General features: G+C 46.6%; 1 protein-coding gene and 1 long non-coding RNA gene across 2 annotated transcripts in view; one reads left to right on the forward strand and one right to left on the reverse strand.

Annotated features, from left to right (window-relative positions):
- Positions 1-12,237, reverse strand: part of RFFL (ring finger and FYVE like domain containing E3 ubiquitin protein ligase) — a 373,130-nt gene that overhangs the window by 143,028 nt on the left and 217,865 nt on the right. The window lies entirely within an intron of this gene.
- Positions 4,082-7,736, forward strand: LOC137544295 (uncharacterized). Its single transcript, XR_011025812.1, has 2 exons — positions 4,082-4,211; positions 5,860-7,736. It is a non-coding gene; the product is annotated as an uncharacterized lncRNA (long non-coding RNA).

The raw sequence follows: 12,237 nt of genomic DNA on the forward strand, positions 1-12,237 counted from the left end.
CAGCATGCTCACATACATTAGCCAGGATTCAAACCCAGGAATTGAACCCAGGAATCAAACCCAGGTCAACTGCGTGGAGGGCAGCTATGCTCACCACTATACTACCAACACTACAGGCTGAAGCCAGCCTAGATGGCCTGGGAAGGATGAAAAGCTAGGTGGCCATGCAACCATTCCTGCTAACCTAAAGCTTACACGTATCTTACAACACATTGGCTTAAGGGGAATATGGGGAAGCTTCTCTGTTTGCTTTTTTTTTTTTCTTGTTTTTAAGTGTGGTGTCACAGTTAACTCCTCTCTTCAACTACAAGAAAGGCCCAGGAGTAGTCTTAGCTACCATAATATCTATGTTACGGCAGGGCCCTTATTACACTTTCTCTTACAGGGCTATGGAAACCGTTTTGCCCATGCGATAAAGCGAGGTGCAAAAATGAAATCATGCCTAGCAGAGGATGGTTTCAATCCATCAACCTCTGGGTTATGGGCCCAGCACACTTCTGCTGCGCCACTCTGCAGTCTGCTTATATTTGGATACAATCTTCAAGTTTCAGAAGGCTACATTAGTTCCCTTCACAAAACACAAAAGGCAAGGGTGTCCCTGGGTGGGCTTGAACCACCAACCTTTCGGTTAACAGCCAAATGCACTAACCAATTGTGCCACAAGGACTGTGTATAGGTCATGGCTGCTAAATGGCTATCTGGGGTTTTCTTCGGACAACTGTTGAGCACAAAATGCAAGGCCATCCCTGAGTAGGTTTGAACCACCAACTTTTTGGTTAACAGCCAAATGCACTAACCAATTGTGCCACAACAAGGACTGTGTATATGTCATGGCTTCTAAATGGCTATCTGGTGTTTTCTTCGGACAACTGTTGAGCACAAAATGCAAGGTCATCCCTGGGTGGGCTTGAACCACCAACCTTTCGGTTTACAGCCAAATGCACTAACCAATTGTGCCACTACAAGGACTGTGTATAGGTCATGGCTGCTAAATGGCTATCTGGGTTTTTTTTTTTTCGAACAACTGTTGAGCACAAAATGCAAAGCCATCCCTGGGTGGGCTTGAACCACCAACCTTTCGGTTAACAGCCAAATGCACTAACCAATTCTTCCACAACAAGGACTGTGTATATGTCATGGCTGCTAAATGGCTATCTGGGGTTTTCTTCGGACAACTGTTGAACACAAAAGGCAAGGCCATCTCTAGCAGGAAGGGTTGCATGATCACCTAGCTTTTTATCCCTCCCACCCTTGCCCTGGAATCTTCCAGACTTCAAATTGCTGTATTTTGCTGTGTGTGTTACACCAGCATCATCATCCAGGGGGGCACATGATCTTTCTGATTCTGAAGTCTTGAATTGAATCTTGTAAGCAGTATCACCATGTGTCCCACTGCTTTCATGTAGCAAATTAGGCAAATAAACAAGCTCATTTTTCTCTTGGGTATATCACAATGGTACATGCTAGGCTGGCTTCAGTATGTAGTGCTGTCGGTAGTATAGTGGTGAGCATAGCTGCCCTCCAAGTAGTGGGCCTGGGTTTGATTCCTGGCCAATGCATGTAAGCTGGCTTTTGACATCCTACAAATCCGAGAGAGGAGGAGGAGGAGGATTTGTCTTTTTCCCATTGAATCTGTAATCCGGATTCGGATATCTGGGAGAAATACATGGATATCCGGGTTGGCTGTAAAAATACCCGCAGATAGCTATTTGGATTTTTTTTAAAATCCGGATTCCAAATCGGATAGTGTAAAAAAGTTCGGATATCCGGGTTATCCGGGATATCCGAAATCCGGATGAGCATCCCCTTTCATGTAGTATGAGAGCCATACCTTCACAGTCTTTTCTATGGAGCTGAACTCCCAATCAGAAAAAAATCTTTGCAAGATGCTGCATACACAGATGCTGTACAGACACAAAAGATCAGTATCTGCAAAAGATCTGTTCCTGCCAAAGATCCGTTCCTGCAAATTGCATTCATAGTCTATGATATATGCAGATCCTCATACACACCTTGTTTAACTGACATTCATCTGCAGATCAGACAATCATCTGCAGATCTGAAAATCCATCCTGGTGGAGCTGATCTGCAGATGAATGTCTGTTATACAAGGGGTGTATGAGGATCTGAAGATATCATAGACTATGAATGCATTTTGCAGGAACGGATCTTTTGCAGGAACAGATCTTTTGCAGATACTGATCTTTTGAATGTCTACAGCATCTTTGTGTGCAGCATCTTGCAAAGATTTCTATCTGATGGGGAGTTCAGCTCCATAGAATAGACTTTGTAGGTATGGCTCTCATACTACATGGAAGGGGGTAAAATTGGTCTAAGACAGGGGTCTCAAACTCGCAGCCCGCGGGCCATTTGCGGCCCTTGATACAATATTTTGTGGCCCTCGCCGGCAAAAGCTTCCTTATAGTTCGCTTCAGTGCTGGAAGGGGCAGAGCTTTCGGCTTCAGCTCTGCCCCTCCTGATGTCAATCGCTGCACTGATCGCCACCTCTCCCCGCCCCTTTCTGTGAAGGAAGAGTGAGAGGGGCGGGCAGAGGCGGCGATGCGCCGCGATTGTGAAATTCCTTATGCGGCCCAGCCTCATCCTGACTTTGCCTCCTGCGGCCCCCAGGTAAATTGAGTTTGAGACCCCTGGTCTAAGATCTTTCATTTTCCAAAGACTATGGTCTGATGTGTGTATGAGCCTTTAGTCTAGTAGGCTTCATATAGGGAGGGGCTCTGCATTCAGTCTAACACTGAAGGCTGTGAGGAACGGAGACCTTGGTCTCTGAGCCAATGAGAGATTACAACTTATGTAAGGCCTCTTTTCCACGAACTGTTGAGCTGTGTGCTCAGCAAGCAGTTGCCAGGCGGCAGTAAGCAGTTACCAGGCAGCAGCAAGCAGTTGTGAGAGTTTGAGAGGCATTTCACTGCCTGTAAACAGTTCGTGGAAAAGAGGCCTAAGTTACTCTGTTTTTCCTTGTTTCAAATATCGGAGGCTTTTTATTGTTTTGTTTAGCGTCATTAGCACTAACTAGTTAGGTGGTGAAGAGCCAGACAGCTAGGGTTCATTTTTGTTTATATTTCTGTTGATCAACTTGCTAATAAATCACAGGCTTTTTGTGCCTGAACCTGCTGGCAGTTTTCCTGTTTCTGCACTCAAGCCAACCCCAACGCCCCCTCCTCCCCCTTGCATGTGCAGCGTCCCACGCTATCAATAACTGTCTCTATCTGTAGCAATATTTCTATCTATATTGATTTCTCTACTGCTCTCAATATTAATGGAAACCTGAGATGAATAGGTACCTATAAAATAAACATCCCCCCCCCCCCCTGTAATTTTTGTTGCTCTCCTGTGCTCATTTCATTCTTTTTTCATTTTTATCCTGTGTAACACCCTCGTAGGTTTGTATAATGGTAATGTTTAAAGAGACACTGAAGCGAGAATAATTCTCACTTCAGAGCTCATAGTTAGCAGGGGCACGTGTGCCCCTGCTAAAACGCCGCTATCCCGCGGCTAAACGGGGGTCCCTTCACCCCCAAACCCCCCCCCCCCCCCCGCAAAATCAATGACCAAATTGGTCGTATATTTTGATGCTCCTAGAGGCAGGGCTAATGGCTGCAGCCCTGCCTCTAGTCACGTCTATCAGCGGCGCATCGCCGCCTCTCCCCCGCCCCTCTCAGTGAAAGAAGACTGAGAGGGGCGGGGGAGAGGCGGAGATACGCGCTGACAGACGCGCGTGGGGCAGGGCTGCGGCGGTTAGCCCTGCCTCAACCAGGAAGAGATCCCCGGCTGCTCGGAGGGGATTTGTGAGGTGAGGGACCCCCGTTTAGCGGCGCGATCACGGCGGTTTAGCAGGGGCACACGTGTCCCTGCTAACTATGAGTTCTGAAGCGAGATTTATTCTCGCTTCAGAGTCTCTTTAATGCTAAACCTTTTTATTTCCCTCACGGGTTGCAGTGCACAGTTATGCCCACTAGGAGTGCACTTAGGAAAGATTACTGTGCCACCTAGGAACCAAGTTTTCAGAGGACAGTTCCGAGGAGAGGGGAAGTTTTGGTGCAATAATCCTGGAGGAGGAGAGAGAAGGGACAGAGGATTGACTTGTTTCTGTGTGTGCTGTTACAGAGTTACTGTATTGTCTGGCCGGAAAGAAGATCAAGCTGATGACTGCTACACTGGCACCAGAGAGAGTGGACTGTTTCCTTGAATGAGTGAGTCCAAGGACTTTATCATAGTGAGCTGCTGGTATTACTGCCCGCAGAGGTAACAGACAGCTAGGGTTCATTTTTGTTTATATTTCTGTTGATCAACTTGCTAATAAATCACATCCTTTTTGTGCCTGAACCTGCTGGCAGTTTTCCTGTTTCTGCACTCAAGCCAACCCCAACGCCCCCTCCTCCCCCCTTGCATGTGCAGCGTCCCACGCTATCAATAACTGTCTCTATCTGTAGCAATATTTCTATCTATATTGATTTCTCTACTGCTCTCAATATTAATGGAAACCTGAGATGAATAGGTACCTATAAAATAAACATCCCCCCCCCCCCCCCCTGTAATTTTTGTTGCTCTCCTGTGCTCATTTCTTTCTTTTTTCATTTTTATCCTGTGTAACACCCTCATAGGTTTGTATAATGGTAATGTTTAAAGAGACACTGAAGCTCGCTTCAGAGCTCATAGTTAGCCCCTGCTATAACACCGATATCCCGCGGCTAAACGGGGTCTTTTCACCCCCAACCCCCCCCGCAAAATCAATCACCAAATTGGTTGTATATTTTGATGCTCCTAGAGGCAGGGCTAACGGCTGCAGCCCTGCCTCTAGTCACGTCTATCAGCGGTGCATCGCCGCCTCTCCCCCGCCCCTCTCAGTGAAGGAAGACTGAGAGGGGCGGGGGAGAGGCGGAGATACGCGCGTGGGGCAGGGCTGCGGCGGTTAGCCCTGCCTCAACCAGGAAGAGATCCCCGGCTGCTCGAAGGGGATTTGTGAGGTGAGGGACCCCTGTTTAGCGGCGCGATGGCGGCGGTTTAGCAGGGGCACACGTGCCCCTGCTAACTATGAGCTCCGAAGCGAGATTTATTCTCGCTTCAGAGTCTCTTTAGAGGATACTGCAGCCGAAAGGCTGCAGAGAGATAAAACCTGCATTGTGTACAGTGTAGGTAAAGAAAAGTACATACTCACCGCTCCCCTCGCTCCCTGCCGTCGGGTCCTGCTCGTCAGCCACAGCTCCCGGTACTGGCCGACTCTCCTGACCCGGACATACTGCGCTGCACATGCGCAGTATGTCCTGTAATCTTCGCTTCTGGCGTCGCATCATGACGCCAGAAGTACGGACACTCCCCCGCCTCCTGCATGTGCGCTCCATCGGCTCCACTATAAAGCTAGCATGTAGCTTTATAATGAAGCCGCTGGAGCGCACACGCAGGAGGCGGGGGAGTGTCCGTACTTCTGGCGTCATGATGCGACGCCAGAAGCGAAGATTACAGGACATACTGCGCATGTGCGGCGCATTATGTCCGGGTCAGGAGAGTCGGCCAGTACCGGGAGCTGTGGCTGACGAGCGGGACCCGACGGCAGGGAGCGAGGCTAGCGGTGAGTATGTACTTTTCTTTACCTACACAATGCAGGTTTTATCTCTCTGCAGCCTTTCGGCTGCAGTATCCTTTATTGCTAAATCTTTTCATTTCCCTCATGGGTTGCAGTGCACAGTTATGCCCACTAGGAGTGCACTTAGGAAAGATTACTGTGCCACCTAAGAACCAAGTTTTCAGAGGACAGTTCCGAGGAGAGGGGAAGTTTTGGTGCAATAATCCTGGAGGAGGAGAGAGAAGGGACAGAGGATTGACTTGTTTCTGTGTGTGCAGAGTTACTGTATTGTCTGGCTGGACAGAAGATCAAGCTGATGACTGCTTCACTGGGACCAGAGAGAGTGGACTGTTTCCTTGAATGAGTGAGTCCAAGGACTTTATCATAGTGAGCTGCTGGTATTACTGCCCTCAGAGGTAACAGATCTGCACACCATTCTACAGTGTTTTGAACGTGCATCCAGGACAGGAGAGTGAGATCAACACACATCAATGCCTTGCATTCACCCCAGATGCATTGTTACTAGCTGTCTGTCTGGAGGACACTGTGCTAACTCTCCTAGTGCATATTTCTCATGCTGATATTGAAATACTCACAAGGTAAATGCTCATAGCCTAAGAACCCTGTTCTGGATCATATAACTCAGTAAAGTGCAGGGAATCATAGACTGTGGAATAGTTAGGAATCTTTCTGCACAAGTGAACTATACTGTCCACCACTGTTCAACTGAGAGACGGGCCCCAACGCATGCAGCTGCCAACTTTTTCTTCTTTTTGATACCACCAGGACTATATTTTTCTTCCTTTTTGGTATATTTAAGTATCGGAAGCCATTTACAGGGATTAAGATATTCGGCTGCTGTATTTTCATTTGATTAGAGTCAATATCTAACTGTTATTGTATTCTCAGCATAGTTGTCTTTATAGTGAAACTAATTATAGCGACACCCTGTGGAGAAAAGTGTAATCGATTGAAATTACTGTTTAAGAAACTGACCTTGCTTTACAGACCATATTGCAGTATTATTTTATAACTAGTAATATTGTGTGCAAGATTGTGTGTTTACCATTATTTTGTTTAGGGTCTTACTGTTGAAAATAAACAGGCTGATTCTTCATATAAACTGTGGGTACTTATCCGTTAGCCAGGCGCATCCGGCAGGTGGCGCTAATTACTATTCCACCTCCAGGCCGCCATGGATAGTAGGGAAAGATGTAACCCAGTGGAGTTTTGTCACCACCTAGAGGATGCGCCCGGCTAACGGATAAGTACCAAACTGTGTTTGAGAATTGGGGAAGAAAAAGGGGTGTTCACCGGAGCAAAGGAGGTCTGAACCTACTATCCCACTTTTAAGGCACACCCACGGGTGCGCTACACCTGTATAAAATCCAAAATGGCAACCATTTGCTTCTGGATTAGTGTCACTGTGTGCAAAGTTCTCCATCAAATAATGTATGCAGGGACATATATAGATTGGGAAAAACCTGCAGACATATACACACAGGTACAATTACTTTTAATTTATTCCTGTAAAACCAAAGACAAGCACAGTTGCTCCTGCCTTAGATCTGTGTAGAGCAGTGTCCCTGTATGTTCCTAGCTCAGATGGGGAGAGATAAGTGCATAAGGCCTCTTTTACACGGACCGTTGAACTGTGTGCTCAGCAAGCACTGCCTATCAACAGTCCGTGGAAAAGAGGCCTAATTCATGCCGGGACACTAATTAGCTGCAGGATACAGCCGATATATGGCTGATCCTGCTGCTGCACAAGTCCCGGCCGTGTTAAATACTATTCCCCCTCCAGGCCGCCATGGATGGTGGGGAATGATATAATTCGGCTTCCAGCTATTGCTGGAGGCCGAATTATTGTGTTTTAAAAGCAACTTTAGCTCCGTCTTCTGACGGCGCCGACGTTACTCTGAGTGCCGCTATAGATGTAATTCCTATTACAGTCTATGGTGGCACCGGCTGCGCCCAAATCTTCCTGCGCTTAACCACTTGAGGACCATGGGCTTTACCCCCCTTAAGGACCAGAGCCTTTTTCTCCATTTAGACCACTGCAGGTTTCACGGTTTATTGCTCGCTCATACAACCTACCACCTAAATTAATTTTACCTCCTTTTCTTGTCACTAATAAAGCTTTCTTTTGGTGCTATTTGATTGCTGCTGCGATTTTTACTTTTTATTATATTCATCAAAAAAGACATGAATTTTGACAAAAAAAAGATTTTTTTAACTTTCTGTGCTGACATTTTTCAAATAAAGTAAAATTTTCTGTATACATGCAGCGCGAAAAATGTGGACAAACATGTTTTTGATTAAAAAAAACCCATTCAGCCTATATTTATTGGTTTGGGTAAAAGTTATAGCGTTCACAAACTATGGTGCAAAAAGTGAATTTTCCCATTTTCCAGCATCTCTGACTTTTCTGACCCCCTGTCATGTTTCATGAGGGGCTAGAATTCCAGGATAGTATAAATACTCCCCAAATGACCCCATTTTGGAAAGAAGACATCCCAAAGTATTCACTGAGAGGCATAGTGAGTTCATAGAAGATATTATTTTTTGTCACAAGTAAGCGGAAAATGACACTTTGTGACAAAACAAAAAAAAAAGTTTCCATTTCTTCTAACTTGCGACAAAAAAAAAATGAAATCTGCCACGGACTCACCATGCCCCTCTCTGAATACCTTGAAGTGTCTACTTTCCAAAATGGGGTAATTTGTGGGGTGTGTTTACTGTCCTGACATTTTGGGGGTGCTAAATTGTAAGCACCCCTGTAAAGCCTAAAGGTGCTCATTGGACTTTGGGCCCCTTAGCGCAGTTAGGCTGCAAACAAGTGCCACACATGTGGTATTGCCGTACTCAGGAGAAGTAGGAGAAGTAGTATAATGTGTTTTGGGGTGTATTTTTACACATACCCATGCTGGGTGGGAGAAATATCTCTGTAAATGACAATTTTTTGATTTTTTTACACACAATTGTCCATTTACAGAGAGATTTTTCCCACTCAGCATGGGTATGTGTAAAAATACACCCCAAAACACATTATACTACTTCTCCTGAGTACGGCGATACCACATGTGTGGCACGTTTTTGCACCCTAACTGCGCTAAGGGGCCCAAAGTCCAATAAGTACCTTTAGGATTTCACAGGTCATTTTTGTTTCAAGACTACTCCTCACGGTTTAGGGCCCCTAAAATGCCAGGGCAGTATAGGAACCCCACTAATGACCCCATTTTAGAAAGAAGACACCCCAAGGTATTCCGTTAGGAGTATGGTGAGTTCATAGAAGTTTTTATTTTTTTGTCACAAGTTAGCGGAAATTGATTTTAATTGTTTTTTTTTTCACAAAGTGTCATTTTCCGCTAACTTGTGACAAAAAATAAAATCTTCAATGAACTCACCATACTCCTAACGGAATACCTTTGGGTGTCTTCTTTCTAGAATGGGATCATTTGTGGGGTTCCTATACTGCCCTGGCATTTTAGGGGCCCTAAACTGTGAGGAGTAGTCTTGAAACCAAATGTCGCAAAATGACCTGTGAAATCCTAAAGGTACTCATTGGACTTTGGGCCCCTTAGCGTACTTAGGGTGTAAAAAAGTGCCACACATGTGGTACCGCCGTACTCAGGAGAAGTAGTATAATGTGTTTTGGGGTGTATTTTTACACATACCCATGCTGGGTGGGAGAAATATCTCTGTAAATGACAATTGTTTGATTTTTGTTTACACACAATTGTCCATTTACAGAGAGATTTCTCCCACCCAGCATGGGTATGTGTAAAAATACACCCCAAAACACATTATACTACTTTTTCTGAGTACGGCGGTACCACATGTGTGACACTTTTTTGCAGCCTGGGTGCGCTAAGGGGCCCAACGTCCTATTCACAGGTCATTTTGAGGCATTTGTTTTCTAGACTACTCCTCATGGTTTAGGGCCCCTAAAATGCCAGGGCAGTATAGGCACCCCACAAGTGACCCCATTTTAGAAAGAAGACACCCCAAGGTATTCCGTTAGGTGTATGGCGAGTTCATAGAAGATTTTATTTTTTGACACAAGTTAGTGAAAAATGACACTTTGTGAAAAAAAAACAATAAAAATCAATTTCCGCTAACTTTTGACAAAAAAATTAAATCTTCTATGAACTCGTCATACACCTAACAGAATACCTTGGGGTGTCTTTTTTCTAAAATGGGGTCACTTGTGGGGTTCCTATACCACCCTGGCATTTTACAGGGCCCAAAACCGTGAATAGTCTGGAAACCAAATGTCTCAAAATGACTGTTCAGGGGTATAAGCATCTGCAAATTTTGATGACAGGTGGTCTATGAGGGGGCGAATTTTGTGGAACCGGTCATAAGCAGGGTGGCCTTTTAGATGACAGATTGTATTGGGCCTGATCTGATGGATAGGAGTGCTAGGGGGGTGACAGGAGGTGATTGATGGGTGTCTCAGGGGGTGGTTAGAGGGGAAAATAGATGCAATCGATGCACTGGGGAGGTGATCAGAAGGGGGTCTGAGGGGGATCTGAGGGTTTGGCCAAGTGATCAGGAGCCCACATGGGGCAAATTAGGGCCTGATCTGATGGGTAGGTGTGCTAGGGGGTGACATAAGGTGATTGATGGGTGTCTCAAGGTGTGATTAGAGGGGGGAATAGATGCAAGCAATGCACTGGCGAGGTGATCAGGGCTGGGGTCTGAGGGTGTGGGCGGGTGATTGAGTGCCCTAGGGCAGATAGGGGTCTAATCTGATGGGTAGCAGTGACAGGGGGTGATTGATGGGTAATTAGTGGGTGTTTAGGGTAGAGAACAGATGTAAACACTGCACTTGGAAGGTGATCTGATGTCGGATTTGCGGGCGATCTATTGGTGTGGGTGGGTGATCAGATTGCCCGCAAGGGGCAGGTTAGGGGCTGATTGATGGGTGGCAGTGACAGGGGGTGATTGATGGGTGGCAGTGACAGGTGATTGACAAGTGATCAGTGGGTTATTACAGGGAAGCACAGATGTAAATATTGCACTGGCGAATTGATAAGGGGGGGTCTGAGGGCAATCTGAGCGGGTGATTGGGTGCCCGCAAGGGGAAGATTAGGGTCTGATCTGATGGGTAACAGTGACAGGTGGTGATAGGGGGTGATTGATGGATAATTAGGGTAGAGAACAGATGTAAACACTGCACTTGGGAGGTGATCGGACGTCAGATCTGCAGGCGATCTATTGGTGTGGGTGGGTGATCAGATTGCCCGCAAGGGGCAGGTTAGGGGCTGATTGATGGGTGGCAGTGACAGGGGGTGATTGATGGGTGGCAGTGACAGGGGGTGATTGATGGGTGATTGACAGGTGATCAGTGGGTTATTACAGGGAAGCACAGATGTAAATATTGCACTGGCGAATTGATAAGGGGGGTCTGAGGGCAATCTGAGCGTGTAGGCGGGTAATTGGGTGCCCGCAAGGGGCAGATTAGGGTCTGATCTGATGGGTAACAGTGACAGGTGGTGATAGGGGGTGATTGATGGGTGATTGATGGGTAATTAGTGGGTGTTTAGGGTAGATAACAGATGTAAACACTGCACTTGGGAGGTGATCTGACGTCAGATCTGCGGGCAATCTATTGGTGTGGGTGGGTGATCAGATTGCCCGCAAGGGGCAGGTTAGGGGGTGATTGATGGGTGATTGACAGGTGATTGACAGGTGATCAGGGGGATAGATGCATACAGTACACGGGGGGGGGGGGTGTCTGGGGAGAATCTGAGGGGTGGGGGGGTGATCAGGAGGGGTCAGGGGGGGATTAAAAAAAAATAGCGTTGACAGATAGTGACAGGGAGTGATTGATGGGTGATTAGGGGGGTGATTGGGTGCAAACAGGGGTCTGGGGGGTGGGCAGGGGGGCCTGAGGGGTGCTGTGGGCTATCTGGGGCAGGGGGGGTAAAATCAGTGTGCTTGGGTGCCACATAGGGTGGCTGCAGCCTGCCCTGGTGGTCCCTCGGACATTGGGACCACCAGGGCAGGAGGCAGCCTGTATAATACACTGTAATGTTGTGGTGTTTGGTGTATACACTTCAGAGTTTTCTGATTATTAGTGATCCGCAGTATCACTAGTAATACAGATATATTTGATTATATGGTGATCTGCGGCATCACCAATAATACAAATATTTATGCGTACTCTGGAAAACAAGGTACAGATAACTTGTGGAAAACCCACCACACTGACGTTAACTCAGAGGGATGGAGACCTCTGGAAGGAAGGGCAGTGTGTGCGATTCTGCGACTAGGATAAGAACGCAGAATTGCGTTCCTCAACAGTAATGATATGCTGAGGAGTTACTGAGTTCCCCGCAAGAAGAACTCAGCAGAGTTAACCCTTTAGTGGAAAACCCACTAAAGGGGGCAAAGTCAAACGGAAAAACGGTTCGGTATCAGAACTGGCAAAGAAGTACCGAATCGACAGACAGAAATCAAGATCAGAGGTCAAGCCAAGGTCAGCAACGGGAAATCAGATGAGCAGAGGTACAGAATCGAGAAACACAAGGGTAGTCAGAAGCCAAGCCAATAGTCGGTAACGGTACGGGCTGGCGAAGTACAAAATCAGGAGGCAAGAGGATAAAGAGATAACAGGCAAAAGGTCATACACAATATAATGCAATAGT

This window comes from Hyperolius riggenbachi, chromosome 2 (genome assembly GCF_040937935.1).
Source record: "Hyperolius riggenbachi isolate aHypRig1 chromosome 2, aHypRig1.pri, whole genome shotgun sequence".
In the NCBI taxonomy this organism is placed as follows: Eukaryota; Metazoa; Chordata; class Amphibia; order Anura; family Hyperoliidae; genus Hyperolius; species Hyperolius riggenbachi.